This window comes from Saccopteryx leptura, chromosome 6 (genome assembly GCF_036850995.1).
Source record: "Saccopteryx leptura isolate mSacLep1 chromosome 6, mSacLep1_pri_phased_curated, whole genome shotgun sequence".
NCBI classification, from domain to species: domain Eukaryota; kingdom Metazoa; phylum Chordata; class Mammalia; order Chiroptera; family Emballonuridae; genus Saccopteryx; species Saccopteryx leptura.
This window is the reverse complement of record NC_089508.1, coordinates 39,038,213-39,062,470: the sequence shown is the minus strand read 5'-3', so window position 1 is coordinate 39,062,470 and position 24,258 is coordinate 39,038,213. Positions and strand designations below refer to the sequence as shown.

The window sequence follows — 24,258 nt, the reverse complement described above, 5'->3', positions numbered from 1 at the left end:
AGCTTTTTTAGATATTGCCACATATTCTCCTTTTATAGAAATCCAAAAGGCCTCAAGAGACAATTCTTTATGTTTAATCATCAATCCAAAATCCCCACCATACATATCTTAACTTTACACCAAACAAAGGATAGAAGAAACTTGCCTCCAGTCTTTCCAGGGAACATGGGGGGGTAGTGTAAACAATCCAGCACCACAGCTTAACAGCCTTTTGCAACCTAATCAGGCAAGTGAGGTGGGAGGTTGGGCAGACTGGCAGTGCACAGCCAATGCCCCACACCTCTGTCCCCCAAAAATCTAAATTCCAAAAGCCCTGTTGGTTTTTTGGTCCCCAACAGGCACATATTTCTCTGTAATACCATAGGGGACACCTGGAAACCTTCTAGGGTGAACCAGTGTGCCCTGGCGCACACTTTGAGAACCATTGCTCTAAGAGGTAAACTGCACATGGGCAATGTCCTGCTTGACTATATTTCTCATTGGAGTCTCCTCCTAAATATTTGATTTCACTTCACGACGCACAGTCCTTTCATGATAGTTTACCATGCATTGAAAGGGCTTGAAATCTGGTTGATGTTGTTAGAACTCAAGAAATAGCAGATGAAAGTTTAATCAGACAGAAGGAGGTTGGGTAAGGTAGGAAATGTTATTGTCATCAGTATCAAGCAATTGTTATTCTTTTTTTTTTTTAATTCAGTGAGAGGTGGGGAGGCAGAGACAGACTCCTGCATGTGCCTTGACCGGGGTCCACCCAGAAAGCCCACTAGAGGGTGATGCTGTGCCCATCTGGGGTGTTGCTTTGTTGCTCAGCAACTGAGCTCTTCTTAGTGCCTGAGGCAGAGGCTATGGAGCCATCCTCAGTGCCCAAGGCCAGCTTGCTCCAATCAAGCTATGTCTGCAGGAGGAAAAAAAAAGAGAAAGAGAGAGGAAGGAGAGGGGAAGGGGTGGAGAAGCAGATGGGCGCTTCTCCTGTGTGCCCTGGCCGGGAATCGAACCTGGGACATCCACATGCCGGGCTGATGCTCTACCTCTGAGCCCACTGTCCAGGGCCAATAGTCATTCTTAAATTTTCCTATTTTCCCTGTTGCCACTGTCTTCCCACTCTTTAAACCACATTCTAACTTAGTTGCCACATATACTCTTCATTTCCTCTTGAGATGCACTAGTTGCTGTCTTTTGAGAAAAATTCTCTCTTTTATAGTAAGAGCATGAATGTCAGCATAAAGAATTTTCTGATTGAAATTTGGTATTTATTAGCCTTGCTAAGAGCTCTTCCGTTTGTGAGCTCATGACAGAAGTGACATCATTATCCAAGTGCAGGAGAGTTTTAACAACAGTGGATCTTCTTTAATATCCCACAAGTCAAGATAGGAAGAGAGGAGGGAGACCAGTAATGGTCGTAGCAGGACTGGCTGCTAGTGCCCAAAAGAAAGGAAAAGGAGGAGGAAAACAGGCACTCTACGGAAATGTCTTCTAGTTCATTTCTGGTGCAAACCCCAGGAGCCTCAACTGGAGGTAGCCACACCCTAGCAGTGAGGTCAAGAAGGGGGTATGGAGCTGGGAGCCAGGCTGCATGACTGGAAGAGGGAATCATCCTTTCAAAAATTCTCAGGAATCTCCACTCATTCCTGAGTTGCGGAGTGGCCCTGTGCTGTGGGCTTCTGTGTGTGTGTGTGTGTGTGTGTGTGTGTGTGTGTGTGTGTGTGTGTGTGTGTGTTTCCGAAGTGAGAAGTGGGGGTCGGGGGGGGGGGGGTTAGGGGGTTGGCAGACAGACAAATTCCTGCATGTGCCCGACCGGGAGATCCACCCAGCATGCCCACCAGGGGGCGATGCTCGGCCCATCTGGGGCATTACTCCACTTCAGTCGGAGCCATCCTAGCACCTGAGGTGGAGGCCATGTTGTCATTCTCAGCGCCCCGGCCAACCTTGCTCCAATGGAGCCTTGGCTGTGGGAGAGGAAGAGAGAGACAGAGAGGAAGGAGAGGGGGAAAGGTGGAGAAGCAGATGGGTGCTTCTCCTATGTGCCCTGGCCAGGAATCAAACTCAGGACTTCCACATGCTGGGCTGACACTCTACTGCTGAGCCAACCGGCCAGGGCCGCTGTGGGATTCTTAACCAGACACGATGTTCTCCTGGAGCCTGTGCTGTGGAATTTTCCCTGTCTCCACGTTCTGCCCAGTGCATGATCGGCGGGGTTTGCTGATACAGTCTCTGATGGGGGAGGTTTTCAGAGCTCTCCCTGGTGGTGGTGTCTCACCCTGGGCCCTGAGTTCATTTTCCCTCTCCTTTCCATGGCTTATCCATCCATCTCTGCTCAGTTTACCCCAGAGAGAGCCTTCCCTATATTTAATTTGTAAGAACAGTGACTTCCTTACTAGACAGAGACTTCTATTGTAAATCAAAAATAATGGTAACAATGGCAACAGCAGGTGAAATAAGCACTTGTTACAGGCTCAGCACTTAACCTGCATTTCTCCCTCAATCCTCCTAACAGTATTATTCTACAACAATAGCATTATTCATGTGATTTAAATGAATAACTGTGTCTTAGATAGGTTTAATAACCAGACCACTAACTGGTATTGAAGCCAGAATTCAAACTATCTCTTTAAACCCTGGGCTACAGTGTCCCCTCAGGAGAGACTTCCATATTAGAGTGCCACGAATGCATGGCTTCTTGCATCCCTCCTGGAAACTGGGCAATTTAATTCATGCAAAGGAGGCAGAGTGAGTATCATTATCCATTTGGGCGGCTTACAAGAAAATACCACAGACTGGGAGGCTTATGAACAACAGAAACTTATTTCTCATGGCTTTGGAGGCTGCAAGTCTGAGATTGGGGTGCCAGCCTTGATTTCATGTCTGGGGACAGCGATTCTTTTTGCTATGCTCTCATATGGCAGGATGGGCTAGGGATCTCTATATCTCTATAAGGGTACCAATTCTACTTATGAGGGCTCCACCCTCTTGACCCACCTCTCAAGGCCCACCATCATCTTTGGGGGTTGAATTTCAACATATGAATTTTGAGGGGGCTGGACTTTGGGGGAAGGACACAAATATTTAGACCACAGCAACAAGGAAAAGCAGTAAGGTCTAACTTCATTTTCTCGAGTACTCAGAGGCTTCCCTTAAGCACCACGTCACATTGCTGGGAGGCAGCCAGCTTGGTCTCCCGTGTAGGATGTGACCCCTTCTGCGTTGACGTGTTTTATATGAAACATATCAAAATATGGAGGATGGACACTAAACCGATGTGGTTTCTGGTGATGCAATATCAGCCCACCTCTTGAGAAATTTTATTGCAATTCCTGGTATTATCTGTGGTCCAATCCTGAGAATTTATTTTAATTTACTCTGACTTGAATCCCATGTGCAGGTTCTAACTGCTGAGGTTGACTTTGAAGGGAGCACATTGAATTAGGATAGATCCAAATGCTATTTTTATCCTGTAGATTTATCTCACAGGATAGTTTCATTCCAGTCAGCGTACTGGCCTGAGAGCAGAGTCTTAAGGATAAGCCTTTGAAAGCCAAGTCCTTGGAGTTCCCACACAGTAAAGGGCATACTTAAGTCATAAAGGGTGTGAATTTGATCCAGAAAGCACAGTGAGGAACTTGCGAGCATCAGACAGCCTCTTTTATCGTACATGTCCCAGGATGGCCTTTATCAGAGCTTGAATGATCTTTTTCTTTTTAGCAAGTGAGAGAGGGAGAGACCAGCAGGGAGAGAGATGAGAACCATCAACTCATAGTTGCATCCTTTAGTTGTTCATTGATTGCTTTCTTATACGTGCCTTGACCATGGGGCTTAAGCCGGTGACTGAGCTTCAAGCCAGCCACCATGGGATCATGTCTATGATCCTACATTCAAGCTGGCGACTCCGTGCTCAAGCTGGTGAGCCTGCGCTGAGGCAGATGAGCCCACACTCAAGTGGGCAACCTCAGGGTTTCGAACCAGAGACCTCAGCATCCCAAGTCTACGCTCTATCCACTGCACTACCACCAGTCAGGCAGAGCTTAAATGATCTTAATGATCTTTCTGGAGGATGTCTCTGACCGATCCAAACAGAGTTGTTGTTGTTTGTTGTTTGGGAGGAGGGGTTTGTTTGTTTGTTTGTTTGTTTGCAGAGGTGTTTCTTTTCCAGCAAACTACAAAGGTACTATCTGCAAGTTATTGTTCAGTTGGACTTTAAAAGGTAGTAACTTAGGCTCCCTCTGACTTGACTTTCTTCTCTCTCTTCACTAGCCATGCCTGTGAGAGAGCAGACAGGTCAGTTACATTTCTGTGCTTTTCCACTTGTGTTCTTTTTTTTTTTTTTTTTTTAATAATAAATTTTTATTAATGATAATGGGATGACATTAATAAATCAGGGTACATATATTCAAAGAAGACATGTCTAGGTTATTTTGTCATTAAATTATGTTGCATACCCCTCGCCCAAAGTCAGATTGTCCTCCGCCTCCCTCTATCTAGTTCTCTGTGCCCCTCCCCCTCCCCCTAACTCTCTCCCTCCCTCCCTCCCATATCCTCCCTCCCCCCCCACCCCTGGTAACCACCACACTCTTGTCCATATCTCTTAGTCTCGTTTTTATGTTCCACCAATGTATGGAATCATGTAGTTCTTGTTTTTTTCTGATTTACTTATTTCACTCCGTATAATGTTATCAAGATCCCACCATTTTGCTGTAAATGATCTGATGTCATCATTTCTTATGGCTGAGTAGTATTCCATAGTGTATATGTGCCACATCTTCTTTTTCCAGTCTTCTATTGAAGGACTTTTTGGTTGTTTCCATGTCTTGGCCACTGAGAACAGTGCTGCAATGAACATGGGGCTACATGTGTCTTTACGTATCAATGTTTCTGAGGTTTTGGGGTATATACCCAGTAGAGGGATTGCTGGGTCATAAGGTAGTTCTATTTGCAGTTTTTTGAGGAACCACCATACTTTCCTCCATAATGGTTGTACTACTTTACAGTCCCACCAACAGTGGATGAGAGTTCCCTTTTCTCCGCAGCCTCTCCAACATTTGCTATTACCCGTCTTGTTGATAATAGCTAATCTAACAGGGGTGAGGTGGTATCTCATTGTAGTTTTGATTTGCATTTCTCTAATAACTAATGAAGCTGAGCATCTTTTCATATATCTGTTGGCCATTTGTATTTCTTCCTGGGAGAAGTGTCTATTCATGTCCTCTTCCCATTTTTTTATTGGATTGTTTATTTGTTTGTTGTTGAGTTTTATGAGTTCTTTGTAAATTTTGGATATTAGGCCCTTATCTGAGCTGTTGTTTGAAAATATCATTTCCCATTTAGTTGGCTGTCTGTTTATTTTGATATCAGTTTCTCTTGCTGAGCAAAAACTTTTTATTCTGATGTAGTCCCATTCATTTATCTTTGCCTTCACTTCTCTTGCCATTGGAGTCAAGTTCATAAAATGTTCTTTAAAACCCAGGTCCATGATTTTAGTACCTATGTCTTCTTCTATGTACTTTATTGTTTCAGGTCTTATATTTAGGTCTTTGATCCATTTTGAATTAATTTTAGTACACCGGGACAGGCTGTAGTCGAGTTTCATTCTTTTGCATGTGGCTTTCCAGTTTTCCCAACACCATTTGTTGAAGAGGCTTTCTTTTCTCCATTGTGTGTTGTTGGCCCCTTTATCAAAGATTATTTGACCATATATATGTGGTTTTATTTCTGGGCTTTCTATTCTGTTCCATTGGTCTGAGTGTCTATTTTTCTGCCAATACCATGCTGTTTTGATTATCGTGGTCCTATAATATAGTTTAAAGACCACTTGTGTTCTGACCTGGTTCTCAGTGTGTTCATTTGCATTTCATGAAGGAACAGAAGCCCAGTTCCCAGGAGATACAGCAAGAAAAAGGTCTGTCCCATTGCCTTTGGTTGGAAGGTCTGGAGCCTGCCATGGGCCAGAGACCAAGAAGAGAGGGCTGGGAATAAAGCAGTCAGTGAGTCACTTTGCTAAGGGAAAAAAGACTATTTCTCTGTCCTGGCCTGTTGGCTGATTGGGAGCCCAGATAGTGTAGTGAATAATTTTACATGGCCACTGACTTTTTCCCAGAGTCAAATCCTACGGAAGTTGGGGAAACAAAAGGAGCATGCATCCCTCTTACCTGCCAGCCAGCAAGGCAGGTGCCATTTTCTGTCATGTTTCATAAGCTGTATTTAGGGGGAATTCAGCCATCGTTAACAGTAACGATCCAGCAGGCATTGGGTTTGCTATTGTGGACAAAGTGTGGGCTGTATTTCAAATACTGTTCAATGGGGAAGAATTTATAGGAGAGCACAGTTTGTTTTGATCTTCCTCACCTCTTACACTTGTGCTGGACACAGTCCTTGGCACGCTGGGTTGTTGGGTACGTGACAGTCCATATTTAGTTCTAAAGCTTGTTGAGGTAAGAAGCGTCCAAACCTGTAGAGAATTTTTATGAGTTCATCTAAGCCAAACTGACAGTTATTGGGAAGCAAAATACCAACCGATGAGAAAATGCTCCAGAGAATTTACAGCTTATTTTATACATTAAAATAAAAGGAGGTGACATAGGAAGGCTATGAGAAATCCACTGGTGGTAGGTTAGGGAGGGGGGAGAAAGCCAAATGGGGAGAGCCGAGATCGGATGAAGAGAGTCACATGCTCCTTTTACGTTGGTGGGAATGGGATCGTTAACAACGAACATTTACAACACAGAGATGTCATGTGCGGAACAGGATCTCAAGGAGGGGTCCTGTGGTCTGGGGCTCCGGTGTGGTGGGAATGGGATCGTTAACAACGATCATTTACAACAAAGAGATGTCATGTGCGGAACAGGATCTCAAGGAGGGGTCCTGTGGTCTGGGGCTCCGGTGTGGTGGGAATGGGATCGTTAACAATGAACATTTACAACACAGAGATGTCATGTGCGGAACAGGATCTCAAGGAGGGGTCCTGTGGTCTGGGGCTCCGGTGTGGTGGGAATGGGATCGTTAACAATGAACATTTACAACACAGAGATGTCATGTGCGGAACAGGATCTCAAGGAGGGGTCCTGTGGTCTGGGGCTCCGGTGTGGTGGGAATGGGATCGTTAACAATGAACATTTACAACACAGAGATGTCATGTGTGGAACAGGATCTCAAGGAGGGGTCCTGTGGTCTGGGGCTCCGGTGTGGTGGGAATGGGATCGTTAACAATGAACATTTACAACACAGAGATGTCATGTGCGGAACAGGATCTCAAGGAGGGGTCCTGTGGTCTGGGGCTCCGGTGTGGTGGGAATGGGATCGTTAACAATGAACATTTACAACACAGAGATGTTATGTGCGGAATAGGATCTCAAGGAGGGGTCCTGTGGTCTGGGGCTCCGGTGTGGTGGTGTGCCCCGAGGGTCTGGAAAAGGAGGCTGACATTCCAAAGGTATGTTATGTTAGATGCAAAAAAGCCCTTCGACTTACGGTAACGGCTGACCTTTGTCAAGAAAGCTACAGGCCTAGAGTGTGCCTGCCCGCCGTGATCTTGATCCGCTTTTAGTTAAGAATTTTTATGTTCAGACCATTCTATGTGGGTGCTTTCAGTCTCTGAGTTTGTAGGACCCACCATGTGTCCTCCCCTGAGCTTGTCAGGTTTAGCATGTGGCCTCAAGTTCTTACTGTAGCCATTTGCTCTTATTTTTCAGCTGTGGAACTGGCCCACAGAGGCTAACTGATGGTACTTGTATACTTACGTAGTATAATACTTTCATAGAGAATTACCTTTGAAATCTCCTCAAATCAAGAGAACAGTCTTCACCTAATTTGACTTTTAGCACTATCCCTCCAAGATGAGATATGCTAAGCTAGGCTCTGAACACAACCGTTGGATCTGTATGAATATACCAATCTCTAACATAATCTGACTCTTGTTTCTTGAAGATATCATAAGGACCACCAAGTGCCTTGCTGATTCCAGATACCTGGGTGTTCTGAAGTTCGCTGAGCATAGCTTTGCTCAGAGAGCCCACTGTGAGGGCACCTCTGTGAGCATTGCTTCTCGTGTAAGAATTCCCAAGTCTTATGTTTCCAAATCAATGTGCCTGCTGGGTCAGTGATGAATCTCACATGCTTGTGTCATTGCTCTCTGGTGTCTTCCTCTTCCCTTCCTGAAAACTGTGGCAAAGTGTTTCTGATTCCCATCTCCTGGCGTCTTTCTTACTCCTCTACTTCCTATTGGCAGACTTTCAGAGTCCCCCAAATGTCCTTTATTTGAACCCGGAACTTGGGACTCCTACTCTTACCTTGCCTATGTGGGAATTCAATTCCATTCATCCCACTCATTCTAGGGAAAAAAGCCTTCTTTTTAGGTGAAGATGACAGTCAAATTTAGGTTGGTTTTCCCTTTGCCATCTGAGCACATCAGTCCTTCTGCTCTGAGAAGTGGCTTGGCTATTTCTTTCTCAGCTTGCTGCAAAGACAGCTGTGAATTGCCCTTTGTTATTTTCATGTGACAGAGATGATGTGCTAGCCATGGAATTCTCAGTGCCTTACTCACTTTCACATCGGATTTTGACTGTGAGCCCTGACCCAGGTTGTTACTAAAATTCTGAACTTTTTAAGAGATGATGTGCTAGCTATGGAATTCTCAGTACCTTACTCACTTTCACATCAGATTTTGACTGTGAGCCCTGACCCAGCTTGTTACTGGAATTCTGAACTTTTTAGTCGTGTTCCTGTCTCCCTTCTTCTTAGCTTGTCATGCTTGCTCTGCCAAATGGTGGCCTCATCAGTGCCTATTCTTCCACTGTCACCAGAAAGTGACTTCAATCCTTGACTCCTGAGATCCATTTTTCAACGATTTGATGGACAGCTCAGAGACTTTCCAGCTTATTAGCATAGCTGCCCTTTCCCCCGAATGAAACCCCCTGGCCACTTTTTTCCTCCCTCACATAACCTTCAGAGATGGTTTACAAATGTTTTTTGAATATCAACTCTCGGCCAAGAATATGGATACAATGATGAGCAAAAACAAAAATGTTCTCTTGTGGAGAGTATGGTCTAGTGAGGGAGAAAGACATCACTCCAATAATCATTCTAATAGAAAAGTCTAGCCGTGGAGAAGAGGAATGCACCTCTAATAGGGTGGTTTGGCCTGGTCGTGACTCTTGAGCTGAGGTAACTATTGAAGAGGGAAGGAAAGAACATTCAGGATTAAAAAAAAAAAAGCAAATGCAGGTGCCCAGTGTCAGCAGGAAGCATGGCAAGTTCAAGGGCTTTTAAAAGCTAGAATAGTTGGAGACTAGGAGACATATCTTCCCACAGTTGGCATTTCATTATTCTAGAATTTTCAGTCATCCAGTGGATTTGAGAGTTTAGTTGGCACTCCTTGTAAATAATTTATTTTAAAGGTAAGGCTGGTCATGTTGCCAATCCCTGGGGGAGCCATCCATTCACAGTGAGTTCCTTGTGTCCAGTTCCACATGTTTATCTTCAGCAATGGAATTATAACGTATCAGACTCAGGTAAGACCTCCAGGAGAGTAAGTACCTGGTGCCAGGTTCTCTTTTACAGCTGAGGGAATTCAGATCAGCAACATTCAGATAGTAAGCTCCTTCTCAGAATGGATGTTTTCTTAGGATGGCTCACTTACAATTTGTTTTCCATCTCCCCCCCCCCCCCCCAAAAAAAAAGGATTTTTTTTTTTAGAAGATTTTTATTTCCATTTTCAAACTTACTACAGACACGAAGAGCTAGCTAATCAAGTCACCTGGAGGCATTTGATACTGTTTATTCCATTTCAATGAAGAAAATGCATTTGAGTTCAGGACGTATTTACAGAGCTCCCATTTGTGTTAGGAGGTGTAGATGCAAAATGAGTAGATTTGCTCTCTGCCCTTTGATGCTCTTTCTGTGGTGGGTGGAAGAGACGGCTCCTAAGTAGGTAAGGGCAGATAGGTTCTAAAATTGGAGTATGTCCAGGGTATTACAGGAGCACAGAGAATGGCCACTTCACCTAAGGTGGGTGCTGGCAGGTAGAACAGACAGGAAGTGGTGACGGCAGGATCTAGGGGTAAAGAAGAATCCTGGGGTCATTTCCAGGAGTTAAGCTAGAAGGTTCAATGGATAATGGTGCTGTTAGCTAAAAGAGATTATGAGCCCAGGAAGAGATCTAGGCAGAAGAGAAAGATAGTGATATTTAGAGACATGACATGTTATGTATCTGAGATACATGCCGCTGGAGATGCTCAATGGGCTGATGGATTGAGTCTGGAGCCCAGGGAAGAGGATGGGCTGGAACTAAATATTTGCAAGTCACCAGGACATAGCTGTTAGTTCATGTCAGGGCACTGGGTGAGAGTACCCAACACAAGTGTGTTAAATGGAACAGTGAGCCAAGAACAGAACCCTAGAGAACCAGGCCCCATTAGAAATCTGCCTACATTTAGTTCCAGGGTTAAAAAAGAAAAAAGGACTTGATATACTGCATTATTTAGAGTTTTCTCCTCAAAGTGCAATTCCATTTAAAATATAATGGTTTATTATAAAAGAATAAAAAAGATCACTCATTTGAAAGTACTTTTGAGACTCAGTATACCAGGGTGGGCAAAGTTGGTTAACAGATGTGAGTAAGCGGAACAGAATTTATTCTTGTATTGTTATTTATTAATTGTTGTATTATTTATGTATATTACAACTGTAAGCCTACTTTTACCAACCTTGAATATTCTCTCAACTAAAAGAATGCTGTGCATGGCTTCAGGTCCTGCGTGCTGGACCCAACTCCGCTTCCTGCTGACCCCGGGGCAGGCTGCTGAATGCTCTGAGCTCTTTGCCCACGTGTCCACTAGGGGCATTGCTGGCACAGCTTCCCTGTAGGGTGTTGGTGAAGCTCGAATCAGAAGTGAAAATGTGAAAGCCCTTTGAAACATGTCAGGTCAGGTTTGCACACATGCGATTAGCCAATTTGGGTTTTTTCTACAGCCAAAATTATTCTCAAGACACTTCCTCAGGAATAGGGAATTTTCACAGAAATGTACTTCTAGCTTGTAAAACTGACCTTCCGAAGACCAATCTGTTTACACAGTAAGCTAAAACTGGTGGTACTTTTCTTTCAAATCACACCACTTTCCTGGCATTTTAGCAATAGCTTGGAGTTTTGTATAACTAATATACTTACTGTGTACTGATCATAAATCCGGAAGGTAGTTTTCTTAGGAAGACCTGCAGCGTATGGGTCAGATTGTGAGACCTGAAGATCCTATTCTTGCATTCTGTTTTAAATTTCAGCTCTGTCTCCCGTGTTTGGGGGAAGCAGTAGAACTCGTTTTGAGTTCGCTTTTTCCAGTATTGAAGTAAATTTTTGCTTTCCATTGGGGGGAATTTGAGAGCATTTTCAGAACCTGAGTGGGGTGACCATCCTGGTCGCTTAGTCCCAGTAATGCAGTTTCTCAGAGGACCCAGATTCGTGGCGGAAAGAAATGTCAGTCCCTGCAACGTTTGGATTGTCTTCCTGTACTTCATTTGTTAAACCAGGGTACTGGGGCGGGCTCCCCTCATCAGCGCTTGACCTTTTTGCATCAACAAAGGCTGTGGTTATTTGGAACTAATTGATAAATGTGGTAATTGCTCTCAGTGGCTAATGAAATCAGCCCACCCGTTCTGCTCTTCTCCCCACCAAATTGACCCAAGCAACCTATTGCTTCATTATAGTTGAAGCACAATCTTGGATTTGTTTGCTAAGCAATAAAGAATGCAGACAGTTGATCTTTAGGTACCAGATAAGCACTGCCATTTGTAAAAAGTAATTTAATTGTGCACTTGGACAAATGCTTAGGAAATGTCTACTCAGTACAAAACAAAGCTTTCTGTCAAGCTGTCAGAAAATAAAAGAGTAGTAAAGAAAGGCCCTGCCCTCCAGCGTGGGGTGTTTGTTCAGTCCTTTAACAGATATATATTGAGCACCTACTGTGCTCCGGGCACTGTTCTAAGCCCTGGGAGCACACAGGAAATAAAGCAGATAAAACTCCTACCCTGCAGGAGCTTACATTCTACCGCAGGTGGTCAAACAAAACGTAAATACATTGAATGTTGGGGTGATGAACCCTATGGAGAAAAAGCTGTGTAAGAGGAAGACAACGTTTGAGGAGACTGGTTTTAATAGTTCACACAGAGGATTTAGATAGGCATCTCTGATAAGGGATATTTGAGCAGCTGAGCAGAGGCATAAGGTGGTGAGCAAGCAGGTTCCCTGTGCTGATCTGGGGGAGGAGAGTCCTGGGGTGGCTGGAGGAATGGCAGGGATGGAGCCCCTGGGAGGGGGGTGAGCTCTGCAAGGTCAGGGACTGGCAGAGAACAGGGGGATGGCACAGGTGCACCAGGGCAGAGTGGAGGGAGCTGATCTCTCTCACCTTTATTCTGCGATATGGAGTAATGGCCACCTGTACTGAGCATGGAAGTCATGAGGCTATACACCTCTGTAAGGAATTTTTATCTGTTTATTTTTAACTTCTTATGACCTCCTCCAAGGTACGGGGTGTTATCCTTATTTTACAGATAAGAAAGCTCGAGGCTCTGGGAAGTAAATGACTACAGTTGGGTGTAAGTTATTGAATAACATTGACACCTGAATTTATTAAGGAACTGTATTGTCAAACTAGGCTGTACAAAAATATTCCTCTCATAAAAATGTGTATATATAGTCTTCATTGAGTATATTTTCATCAGAGTAGTTTTCCTCTGTTTATTGTTAAGATGAGTCTTCTTTAATTAATATAAAAGTAACAATATAGTAAGGTTACAATTTAAAATATAAAAAGCAGTTATGAAATGACCTATAATCCTGCCACTGAAAGATAATTTTTTTCAGGTATATTTTCTTAAAGTCTTTTAAAGAAACAAAATTGAGGTCATTATATATATATATATATATATATATATATATATATATATATATATATATATATATATATATGTTTTAACGTTTTTTGGGTTTTTTCTTACCATTTTTCCTACCATAAAAGTCATTTACATTCTCTTTCAACCTGATATTAATTGAGACAGAGTGGTCTCTCATATGGACCTACTTAAATTATAGTACATTTCAGTTCATTTACCATTATTAAGAGTGATGTGGTCATATCCTTGTGCACAGCTTTTCGGGTCAGTCTCTGATGCTTTCCCTAGAACAGATGCTGGAGGTATTACTGCTGAGTCAGAGGCATGCAGGTATTACAGCTTTCACACATCCCCCTCCCCCCCAGCGTTGCAGAGACATAGATTCCAGCCTCGGCTTGCCACTTCTCAGTTGTGGAATTTAGTGCTAGTTTCTTAGCCCCTCCAATGCTCAGTTTCTTCATTGATAAAGTGAAGTCCCAGAAATGCACACCTGGGGGTAGTTATTAGAATTAAATAGGAGCACACTATAAAGCCTTTCATTGGGCCTGCTGTGTAATAGGTGCTCAGTAATGTTTACTTTTTGAACATTCTTTGGAAAAATACATCAAAGCACATGTTCTAATGATGGGTATTAGTGTTTTCTTTTCAGATCACTTTCCCCCATAGATCTTAAGTGTACAGTTTGATGTATGCTGACAAGCGCAGGCAATATATAATCACTCTGAATAACATATCCAACATTTCCAGCATTCCACAGTCGCCTGGTGCTCCTTCCAGTTAATCCCTAACCACCACGTGGGCAGCCAGGGCTGATTCTATATGGGTGTTATAGGGTGTGAATATCCTCATCAGGATCTTGAAAGGACAATCACTTCTCAGTAACATCCTCGCAGGGGAAAGAGGACAGGGCTCTTGAAGGTGACTGCATGCAGGCAGTGGTGATGTGGTCAGAAGGACCCACCCAAAAAGAAGGCCCCTTTCTTAGTTGGGTCCATCCTCTTGTAGAGAAGACAGTTCCGGGAGGTTAGACACCAGCATGCCTGAGTGTCTGAGGTTATGTAGGTGGTTTTTATTTTCTTCTTAAGGCTTTTTACATGTTCTCTAATGAACAGATATTGCCTAATAATATTTTTAATAATTTAAAATGTTATTTGCAAAAGCAATCGCATATGTGATATTGAATATACCCCACTACCCTAGGTTGAGTTTTTCATATTTTGATAATGTCAAAAGTAGGCAACCTGCTGCTATACCAGTTAAATTCTGGCAAGCCTTCATTCACATTCTGGCTGTGAGTACCCCTCGTCTGTAAACACCAGTTCTGTAGAAATCCCAGAGTCATTGTTTTAGTCTGCTCGGGCTGCCTAACAAATACTGTGGACTGATTGACTCAAACAACAGAAATTTGGGGGAGGGAATAGGGGAGCTAAATAGTGATGGATGAAGACTTGGAGGGGGGGTGAGCACGATACTGTGTACAGAGAAGTGCTGTAGAATTGGGCTCCTGAAATCTGTATAATTATGTTAACCAGTGTCACTACAATAAATTCAATTTAAAAAACCAATTTTTTTCTCTCACAGTTCTGGAGGCTGGCATTTCAAGGTCAAGGTGCCAGCCAATCGGTTCTGGTGCAGGCTTTCGTCCTGGCTTGCTGACAGCTGTCTTCATGCAGTGTCCTCACAGGGCTGGCTGGAGACAGACCAGCAGCTTTCTAGGGTCTCTTCTTACAAAGATCACTAATCCCATCACGTGAGACCCACCCTCACGCCCTCATCTAACTCCAGTTACTTCCCAAAGGCTCCATCTCCAAATACTATCACATTGGGGGCAGGGGAGTGTGTCGGTCAGGGCTTCAACGTATGAACTTGGGGGATGCAAACATTCAGTTATAGTCATTCATTTGTACTACATGTATTCAGTTTTTAAATGTTTTCTATTACATGAAGCATAGTGCTTTGCAACTACTTAGGTTGGTAGGGCAAAATCTACCAGGAAGTGGTTTCATCCTTAAGAATAGCACCGGCTGGAGCTGAACACAATGGACTGATTTGAGAAAATAGCTGAGGATTAGATGAAGGCTTTGTCATTCGCTCATTGAGCCGTGCATGTTAATCTCAGGCTCTGTTTTTCAGGGGTGCTGAGACCCAATCATTTTCCTGGATCCCAGGACAGTACTTAAGTGTGGAAGAAGTAGCCAAGTGGAGCTATTAGTCTGCCTTTTGATATATAGTCTGCAGCAGGTGCCTGAAGGTGGATTTTTTTCCATTGTCTTGCAAATATTAGATATTACTTACACTGAACTTCCTAAGGAGAACTATAACTCGGTGCAAGCACTCTGTTACTGTTTGGCAAAAATGCTCAGGCTTTGATGAATTTCTGGGGTCAGTTGCAAAGAATAGTGATTGAAACCTGACAAGCAAACTGCCCCACACCCTGGACAGTGACATCATTAGGGATTTGGTTCCAGAGGTCTGTGCACACGTGGGAAGATGGCAGTTTGACTGCATGTCCTTTCATTTCTTCTTCCTTCCTTGGCACGGTTCCTCCAACCTCCACAATCCCCATCCAAACCTGCTCTTCTCCATCCAGAATCACTGTTCTATACCATTCTTCATAATTGGATCAAAACTTACCTATCTGATGTTTCACTGACAAAATTCTAGAGTCTCAGGGTTGGAAGGGAGTTCAAAGTTATATACCCTTCTCATTCAAAGCATGAATACCTGACTGCTAAATCAGGGGTCGGGAATCTATGGCTTGTGAGCCAGATGTGGCTCTTTTGATGGCTGCATCTGTCTCGCAGACAAATCTTTAATAAAAAAAAATAATAACGTTAAAAATATAAAACATTCTCATGTATTACAATCCATTCATTTCCTACCTCTCATGTTCATGGTTGCGGATGGCTGGAGCCAATCACAGCTGTCCTCCGGGACAACACCAAATTTTTATTGGATAATGCATGAAGTACACGGGTCATTGTATTGCTCTCATGGAATTACATTTTAAATATGTGGCATTCATGGCTCTCTCAGCCAAAAAGGTTCCCGACCTCTGTGCTAAATAGTCATTTTCCCCACTATACGTAAATACCTCAAAGCAAAAATGAACTTGTTACTTCCACTGTGAGGCATCTTGACTATTGGAAATTTCACCTTTGTATTCACACAAACTGTGTCTCCTAGTACGTCCCGTTCACTGGTCCTGGCCCACCCTTAAACAATAAGCTGAAAAATATAAATCTTCTACAAGAAAGACTCCTATATTTAAAAACAATCTGGCAGTCTAGTTTAATATTATTTAGCGTGATATTGTTCATTCTGGCTGTTTTTTGCAATCACTTGACTTCTGAGAAATCATAAGCCATCCATGTAGTTTTTCATTCTAGATTCTTGGATTGATTTCCAGTTAATTTGTTACATTCCTCCTCTCTTTTAAAATAAGTGTCTTAACTAGTAACTAAAATAATATGAGCTGTGGTATTAGGGTCTCATGTTACCTCTCCCAGATACAACTCGGCTTTAACTGAATTTTGTCAATGCTGAATATAGGGGTAGCAAGGATGGTGAGAAGTTCATTGTTGGTGTGATCTCAAAATAGGATGTTCAAGGTTTCCTTTTGTGTAGATCTCAGAGGAATTTAACCCCTACTACATTTGTGACTATAGCTTCAGCCTCTGTGTGCACATGAAAATAGAGAAGGTTGTGGTGAACCCTGGAACCAGGGATCTCTGTCCGCAGTCCACTCTGGAGAGGTGAATGCTTTTCACTCAGGTCGGTTGGTGCCTTGCTCCAGGGTGACCTGTCAAAAATGAGTCACAGAATGAACCCAGATGTGAAGGTGGAGAAGATAGAGACTTGAATGCCTCGCTCGAATCAGAGGGACCTGTGGAATTCCTAGTCAAATGATCCGTCTCAAAGTCATAACTATCCAGCTAACCTTGTACCACAGACCCTGAGTTGATTGGCGACAGTGAAAACAGGCAGTATTGACTTACAGTTAAGAGAGGCGTTGGAATCAAACTTGGATTTAAAACTTACCTCCGCAATGTACTAGCTCTGTGATAACTAGATAAACTCTTTAGTTTCTCTGAGTCTCGGTTTCCTAATCTACAACATGGGAATAGCAGTACTACCTATGCCGTGGGGTTATGAGACTTGAATTCATGTTTATTCCAGTGTCTGGTATCAGTTAATGCTCTATATACATTATCAGTTATAAAGAAGAAAAGTGACCCAAGGAAGAAATTTGAACGGTGAATTTATTGAAAAGGTGGATAGATTCAGTAAAGAAAGGGTTGAATAAGTTATGGCATACCCCTATAGAATATGCAACTATTGAAAGGGAGAATAAGTTAGATCTATATTTATTGACCTGGTGGCTTTGTCCCTGATGAATAAATAAGTGGAAAAACAAGGAAAAGAAAAGTTAGAGAGTTGTATGTATGCTCATTTTATTCCCATTTGGTGGGGGGGGGGGGGATAAAAATAAAAAGTAGCAAAAACCTGTACACGGATACATGCAAGAGAAAGTTGTGAGAAAGCAGAAACAAAGTCGCTTAGGATGGTGTGAACAGTTATTAATTTTCACTTTGTATCTTTTTATTGTATCACTGATTGTGATTTTTTGAGAACAGATTTTTTAAAAATTAAGTGAAAGGAGTGGGGGATGGGCAGAGGAAGAGAGGTCAGTGAGGTGCGGGAGGAAATTGTGAGAAGGAAGAGATGCTAGCCAGGGGCAGTGCAGAAGGAAAAGCCAAGGGACTCACCTTTTCTGTCATTTGTCAGGACTGTGTTAGGGCTTGTCATCCTGAGCCCTGCTTTTCTTATTAGTTTTCATTTTATATTCCTCAATTTCTGGCACAAGGCACAGCGGTATTTCTTATTTCTTCATTTCTGTTTCATTCCTAGCCACTGAGAATGCTTATCTGGGGGGAAGACATTGGGAGAGAAAAGCGATACGAAGCTGGTTCTGAACGTGGTATTGTTTGTTTACTAAAGAGCAATGTCAATGTAATTTAATTTGAAGAGTTAATCCATACATATGATAAAAAATAAAAAAAAAGGAAATGTTGAGTTATTCTAAAAAGATTACAGTGAAAGCTAAATCCAACTTCCCAATTCCTCTTTCTCAAGGTAACTGGTTACCCGTTTTTGTCCTTCAAGAAACGGTTTATGCGTACACAGCTCTGTGTTTGAATGCATTTCCCACTGAAAAACAAGGGTCTCGGGTACCCTTGAAGAACAGAGGTTTTCCTAAGCCTTTAGAAAGGCCAGCTTTAAGCTCCTATAAAAAGGTAGCAATTGAGCCTTCTTTTCTGGGAAGGGTGTTTGGGTGAGGGTGCAAACCAGCCAAGAATCCGGCCCTTGTTAGAGAAACTAGAGATTCGTTCAGATCATATAACAGGCTTATAAGAGTTGGTTGCAGTGACATAGCTACGGAGAGAACTGTACTTCCAGCCCTCCACACGGAGCAGTTGCCCCAGTCGTTATTTATAACAGATGACCGCGCGGCACCAGCACGCACATTGCCCTGGCTAGATGGGCCAGCGTTTGTGCACAAGTACCTTTTGCTCATTCCCATTCCGGGGGAGCTTCTCAAACCCCCTTCTCTGCAAGGCTCTGGGGCAGGCCCCACCAAGGGGGTGGGGGGATCATAGGTGAGCTCCTGTTCTCTGAGAACACGGGGGACACCTGCAAGCATCCAAATCTTGCAAATTATGCAAGAGAGGGGTATTAAGTCATAGTTTAATCCAAGCAAGGAGAAGCTTGCCCCTCCCAAGTTCATCTAGTGAGGATTTTTTTTAAAGACTCCTTTGGCAAAGAAGTGGGACTATGAGCAACAGAGGATGGCAGGGGACAGTGAGTCACAAAATTCACCCTTTAGAACAGGTCATGTCATCACGAGCCCTTCCTGAGGCACTTTGACTCCTGTGTTAATTCTTGAAGGGAGGGAGGGAGGAAAAAGGAAGAGATGGGTTTGTTGCTGTTGTTTTTGTTTGTTTTAACACTGACAGAGTTGAGAAAAAATACACTGCGGCAGTGAAATTAATTTACAATTTAATTTACAGCTGGGGAGGAAAAATCTGCAGGCTGTCGGGCTGGTGGTTTTACTGGCACATGGAAGCAGGGGACACAATTTTGGCCTCAGTAACACTGGGGTTTTGTTTTCTCGTCTGAGAAACAGACAGGTTCAAACCTGTCAGAGGCAGTAACTGCGTTTTCTTATGACTGACTTTTATATGTGTGGTGGTGATATTTTTTCTTCCCATAAGAATCTGGTTGAGTAACTCAGAAAATTTAAAAAAAAAAATTTTTTTTTTTTTTGAACGCGATGAATGAGTAAGGCTGGCCAAGGCCTCCGCAGATGATGCCAGGAAGGTCCACACAGACGGGAAGCCTCTGTGAGGTCTTTGTTCCGCCCCAGTCCGAGCTCGGCCGCGCGGCCTGAGGGCCCTATCTGTTCGGCAGCCGGGTAAGAAACAGGACTCTGTTCTCCGGAGCTAATTCCTTGGGGTTTCAGAATGTAAAATATGAAGTGTGTGTAATCACAGTTCCCAGCATTTCTTGGCATTTCGGCTTTGGCAGCAAGAATGGGAAAACTGAAGCTCTTCTGGCCAGGCAGGCTGAGTGTAATCTTTGTGTTGGGGACGCGCTACGAAGGAAGTGAACGCGCCACCGAGAGGCGCTTTCCCTCCCGAGTGGGGGCGGGGGCGACTTGCTGCACCTACTGTTTTTACGTTCCGCTTTCACTTCAAGACAGAGGTCGAGTCGAAGGCTCACCTTGCAGGGCACTTTCACACTGTCTCACTGGACCCACGATCCTGGGAGCGTGGCCCACGTCACACTGTGTGACTCCAGAGTTCACTGTAGGACTGACAACCTACCAGGGAAGCTCAAGAAACCGTACATTCTAAGAATTAATTCTCGGGATAAAAACTCACCAAGTTCAAGATGAGGAGGATTCAACAAAGAGTGGACACGTTTTTCAACAAAAGAAGAAATTGCTCTCGGTTTGAGTAGGCTCAGAGGTGCAGTGTCTAGAGTTCGCAGAGAAGTCCTAGTTCACACCTGCGGTTCCCCTTATCAGCATCCCCTCTCCATCCCAGAGCCCGCTTCTGGAGGGTACTTTGCTGTCACCCTACGGAGAGGTGTCAGCGTTCTACAACTTTTTCTTTTTCTGTGCGATGGAGAACCAAAAGAAAAAGGATATTTTCAGAAACTAAGAGGGGTCCCTTCCTATGGGAGCGGAAGTCTCTAGCATTTTCCTTTCATAGACTATTCTCCCCTAGTCTGTGGATTGGAAATTTGGTTACTAATCATTTTAAAATATTTTTGTTCAGCATTAGTCACTATTCTAGTTTCAAAACCACGCTGGGGAAAATTGCCTTTCCTATGAGTCCCACGTTTTATTTCCTTTGCGTGATACTTTAATATATTTACGTGAGATATAAATTTGTGTTCCTAAGTTTATGGGATCATATTCATTTTTTTAACCATATATCCACTTAGTCATTCATATATTCATGCAACAAATACTCACTGAGACCTACTTTGTGCCTCAGGATATTATACTGACCATGAAATGCCAAACTCTCCCTACAGGAATCATGTATCTTAGTGTAAACATATGAAGAAGAAAAAGTAATTACCAGTTGTGAAAATTACATGGAAGGAAATAAGTGAGGTGTGTGTGTGTGTGTGGCTTTTATTTTTATTTTTACTCCATAGACTCAAAGAAAGGGAAGATGAGGGAAGGAGGGAGGGAGGGAGGGACGAAGGAAGGGAGGGAAAGAGAGAGAAAAACAGAGCTCTAGTTCTTTCATTGTTGAATGTCTAAAGGATTTACCTGGGGCCTTGAACTTAAATACCTTCAGAATGGGGACCAACAGAGACGCTCATCACACAGTTTTAAACAAATAGAACCCATATGTCTCTACAGCTAAAGTTCCATTGAAAAAGGACAGAGAGCCCAAGGCCAGGCCAGCAGGAAGTGTCCACACTCAGTTGGCCCTGACCACTCACGCACTTCCTCCAAGGCCTCCAGGTGTCTTTTAGCTCCAAATCAACGCCCAGCAAAAACCTGGTTCAGTCTTCCATTCAGTAGGTTCCCTTTGTGGTTCTCTCAGAGAAACGGAGGACAATGTCAGAATTTTAAAACCACCATGAGCTTTTCCGCCTAACTTTGGAAATACTGAGCCATCCCTCTGCAGTTGGGCCAACAGAAAGACCCTGCTCCGGGAAACCCACTGGAAAATCTGAGTGTTGGAAGAAATGTCAGGAATATCATCTTTCCTCATGGAATTTCTACACACGGCTAATGGTGCTCCTGTGACTCAGCGGGAGGAACTTCACCACGCTGTGGCCTCAGGCCTCAAATCAGCAGGCTGTGGCCCTACCCCACCCCAGCTCGGTGGGGGCGGGATAAGTGGTGTTATCAGCCATGCAGGCCCAGGGGTGCAGGCGCCTCCCAGTTCGCAACTCTGACCCTTCCAAGCCAACTTTGAACCTCTAGGGTTCTTGGGTGGGCTCTCTCTAGAAAGTTCCTCTTCCTTGTTTTTTTGTTTGTTTTTAGGGTTTTTTTTGTGGGGGTTTTTTTGCCTACTCTCCCAGAAAGTTTCTCTTCAGTGCCAAGAGGGAGTCTCCAACAGGACCAGATGCCGTCCTTACCCGAGACTTCCATGAAGGATGGGCAAGCCTGGCAGTCACCCACCCTGTGTCTCCCTGATCTCACGCTGAGAAAGAAAGGGGAAAACCCTAGAGAGGCCAACCTGATCTCCTCTTCTTCCCTTTGGCTGCGTGCGGTCTATTCCTGAGCAGACTTCTTTTTTTAATATTTTTATTTTATTTATTCATTTTAGAGAGGAGAGAGAGAGAGAGAGAGAGAGAGAGAGAGAGAGAGAGAGAGAGAGAGGGAGGAGGAACTGGAAGCATCAACTCCCATATGTGCCTTGACCAGGCAAGCCCAGGGTTTCGAACCGGCAACCTCAGCATTTCCAGGTCGACGCTTTATCCACTGCGCTACCACAGGTCAGGCCTGAGCAGACATTTAATGACATAGTTTGGTCCTAATAGAACAGGAGAGTTCCTGCAGGCAGTGACCTTCCACGAAATGGCGAAATGGCTCGTAAGACATTGGTGTCTTCAGCTGGAATCACATAGACTCTCTCTCTTTTTTTTTTTTAAGGTGACTCTATATGCATAAGCCCTAAGCTTACCTTTTCCCATTACTCCCTAATCTTTAACACAGCAATTAACAAAGGGGAGGCGTACTAATAACTACCGTATTTCTTTTATTGCAAGCAACCACATATCTTATAATGTTGATGAGATCTGATTTGATGAAAAAGAGAGTACTGGCAGCTAGCAAGACTTTTTGGTCACAGTTTTAAGGAACTTGCCTTAGAGAGGAAGCATCAGAGGGAGGGAGCAGGCAGAGGTCTGAGAGTCAAGGCAGTGCCGAGGTCAGAGTTTAGTTCTCTGGGTAGCAGTGGGGGACTTCTTTCCTCTGGAGGCACAGTGATGGCGGTAACTGGTTAATGATGTGAAGGCCATCCAAGTGACAGGGAAAGAGAAATGGAAGCCTGGATGGTTGGGGAAAAGAATGCTTAGCAAGATTTGCGAGCTCTTCCCTTTTGCATGTGCCAGTGGGCTTCCTCGGGGGAGGGTACGTAAGGAGCAGTGGGATGTGCAGACAACCCCGTCTTCCGTTACATGAGAAAGGCAAAGCCAGTCTACCCTCCCCGTTTCCATCTTGGAAGATTGGTGCTTCTGGTCATTTTTTCCCAGAAACCGGAGAATGCAGTTTCAGAATGCAGTCTCACATCAATGCAGGTGTGGCTGTCCCACTACTACATGGAGCTACAGATGAAAAACGCAGGTCAGGTGGTTGAGCTGAGTTGCAAATGAGGCCCAGTGTTATCAAAGGTCTTTGTGGGATTTCTCATCTCTGTAAATGCATCATGAGGAGTAGAGCCGAGGACACTATTCTATTCAGTCAGAATTTACAGCCGAGTCTGTTGTTACTTTCTCAAGACAGTGTTACTTACCGACTAGATTCGCAAGCATCTCCTTTGTCATTGCTTCATTGCCATCAGGTTCTCGCCTTTGCAAGGTGGGCCTTATTCTGAGTCATGTTCAGATTCCTGTAATGCATTATTAGTATGGGTGGCTTCACTGGGCTAGTGCAGGGTCTGGAGAGCTGGGTGGGGGCAGAAGTAGATTCCAGAAGGAGGCCCCAAATCCTGCCAACCTCCATGGTGCCCAGGCCCCCTGCCAGTGCTCGTGGTTTCTAGGAATTGCATTTGATGCGGTTGTGAACTATGGCATAAATGGGTGTTTGTTTTAAACAGACATTTTGGTTTGGAAAGTGCCCTTCATTCCCGCCGAACATACTGCAGTGCACTCGTTTGCCCTTGTGTGGCCAGCGCTTTGAGCCATGCAGGCTCGTTAAGTCATCCGAGGGCTTGCTTTGACCACAAAGGGGACTTCTCCACCATTCAGTCACTCATTCAGCATGTCCCTAGCACCTGTTTGTACTGGGCTGGGCTCTAAAGACCAAAAGATAAATAAAACGGAATTCTTACCCTCAAGGATTCATTCTGTTGAGGGCTCCAAACACATCCATAAATCGACAGTTTAAGACATGGTACCATAAATGCTCCAAGTTTGCGAACAGAGTGCAACGAGCGTGCAGAAAAGGAAGCTCTTAGTTGTGATGGAGTCAGTGGAGGCTTTGGAGAAGAGATGGCATTTGAGCCACGGGTTTTCAGTAGCAAAATAGGAAAATCCATGCCAGGTCACTGGAACAGTAGGGACAGAGGCAGGGAGGCAAGGCAGTGTCCCATCTGAGGAATCCTGAGGACGCCGTGTGCCTTGGGGGTAGGCGGGAGTAGCAGTTAAGATAGGGTAGAGTGAGAACATGGATGGTGTTGAATGCCAGGCTAGGACCTTTGGCTCTGTTTGCCTGTCAGTAGAAGCCATCAGAGGTTTCTGAGAAAGATACTTACAGGGAAAAACTGTAATGTGTTAAATAGAGTGCAGAGGAGCAAGCCCGGAAGCCTGGCATTCAGGTAGAAGGCCTGAAAGTAAATGAAGCGAGATAGAGTCACAGCTTGAAGCAAGCCAAGGGAGAGTCCCAGGAGAAGGGGAATGGGAGTGATGCAGTGGAGGAAAAGCTGGGAGGACTCTGTGACGAACTGGATATGGGGACCAAGGCGTGGGCATTAAAGAGGATTCCAGGATTTCCAGTGGAGAACCCTAACTCTTTCTAACTGAGGAAGAACGGCGGTTGGATATAGTCCAGTTTTCATCCTCTTGTGTTTGAATGGTTGAAACACCCCGAGTAGCTATGTCCCAAAGGATTTCATTTCTAACTCCTCATGTAGG

At 44.0% G+C, this 24,258-nt stretch overlaps 1 protein-coding gene across 2 annotated transcripts in view; it reads left to right on the top strand.

Annotated features, from left to right (window-relative positions):
* Positions 1 to 24,258, top strand: part of PRKCH (protein kinase C eta) — a 294,275-nt gene that overhangs the window by 158,614 nt on the left and 111,403 nt on the right. The window lies entirely within an intron of this gene.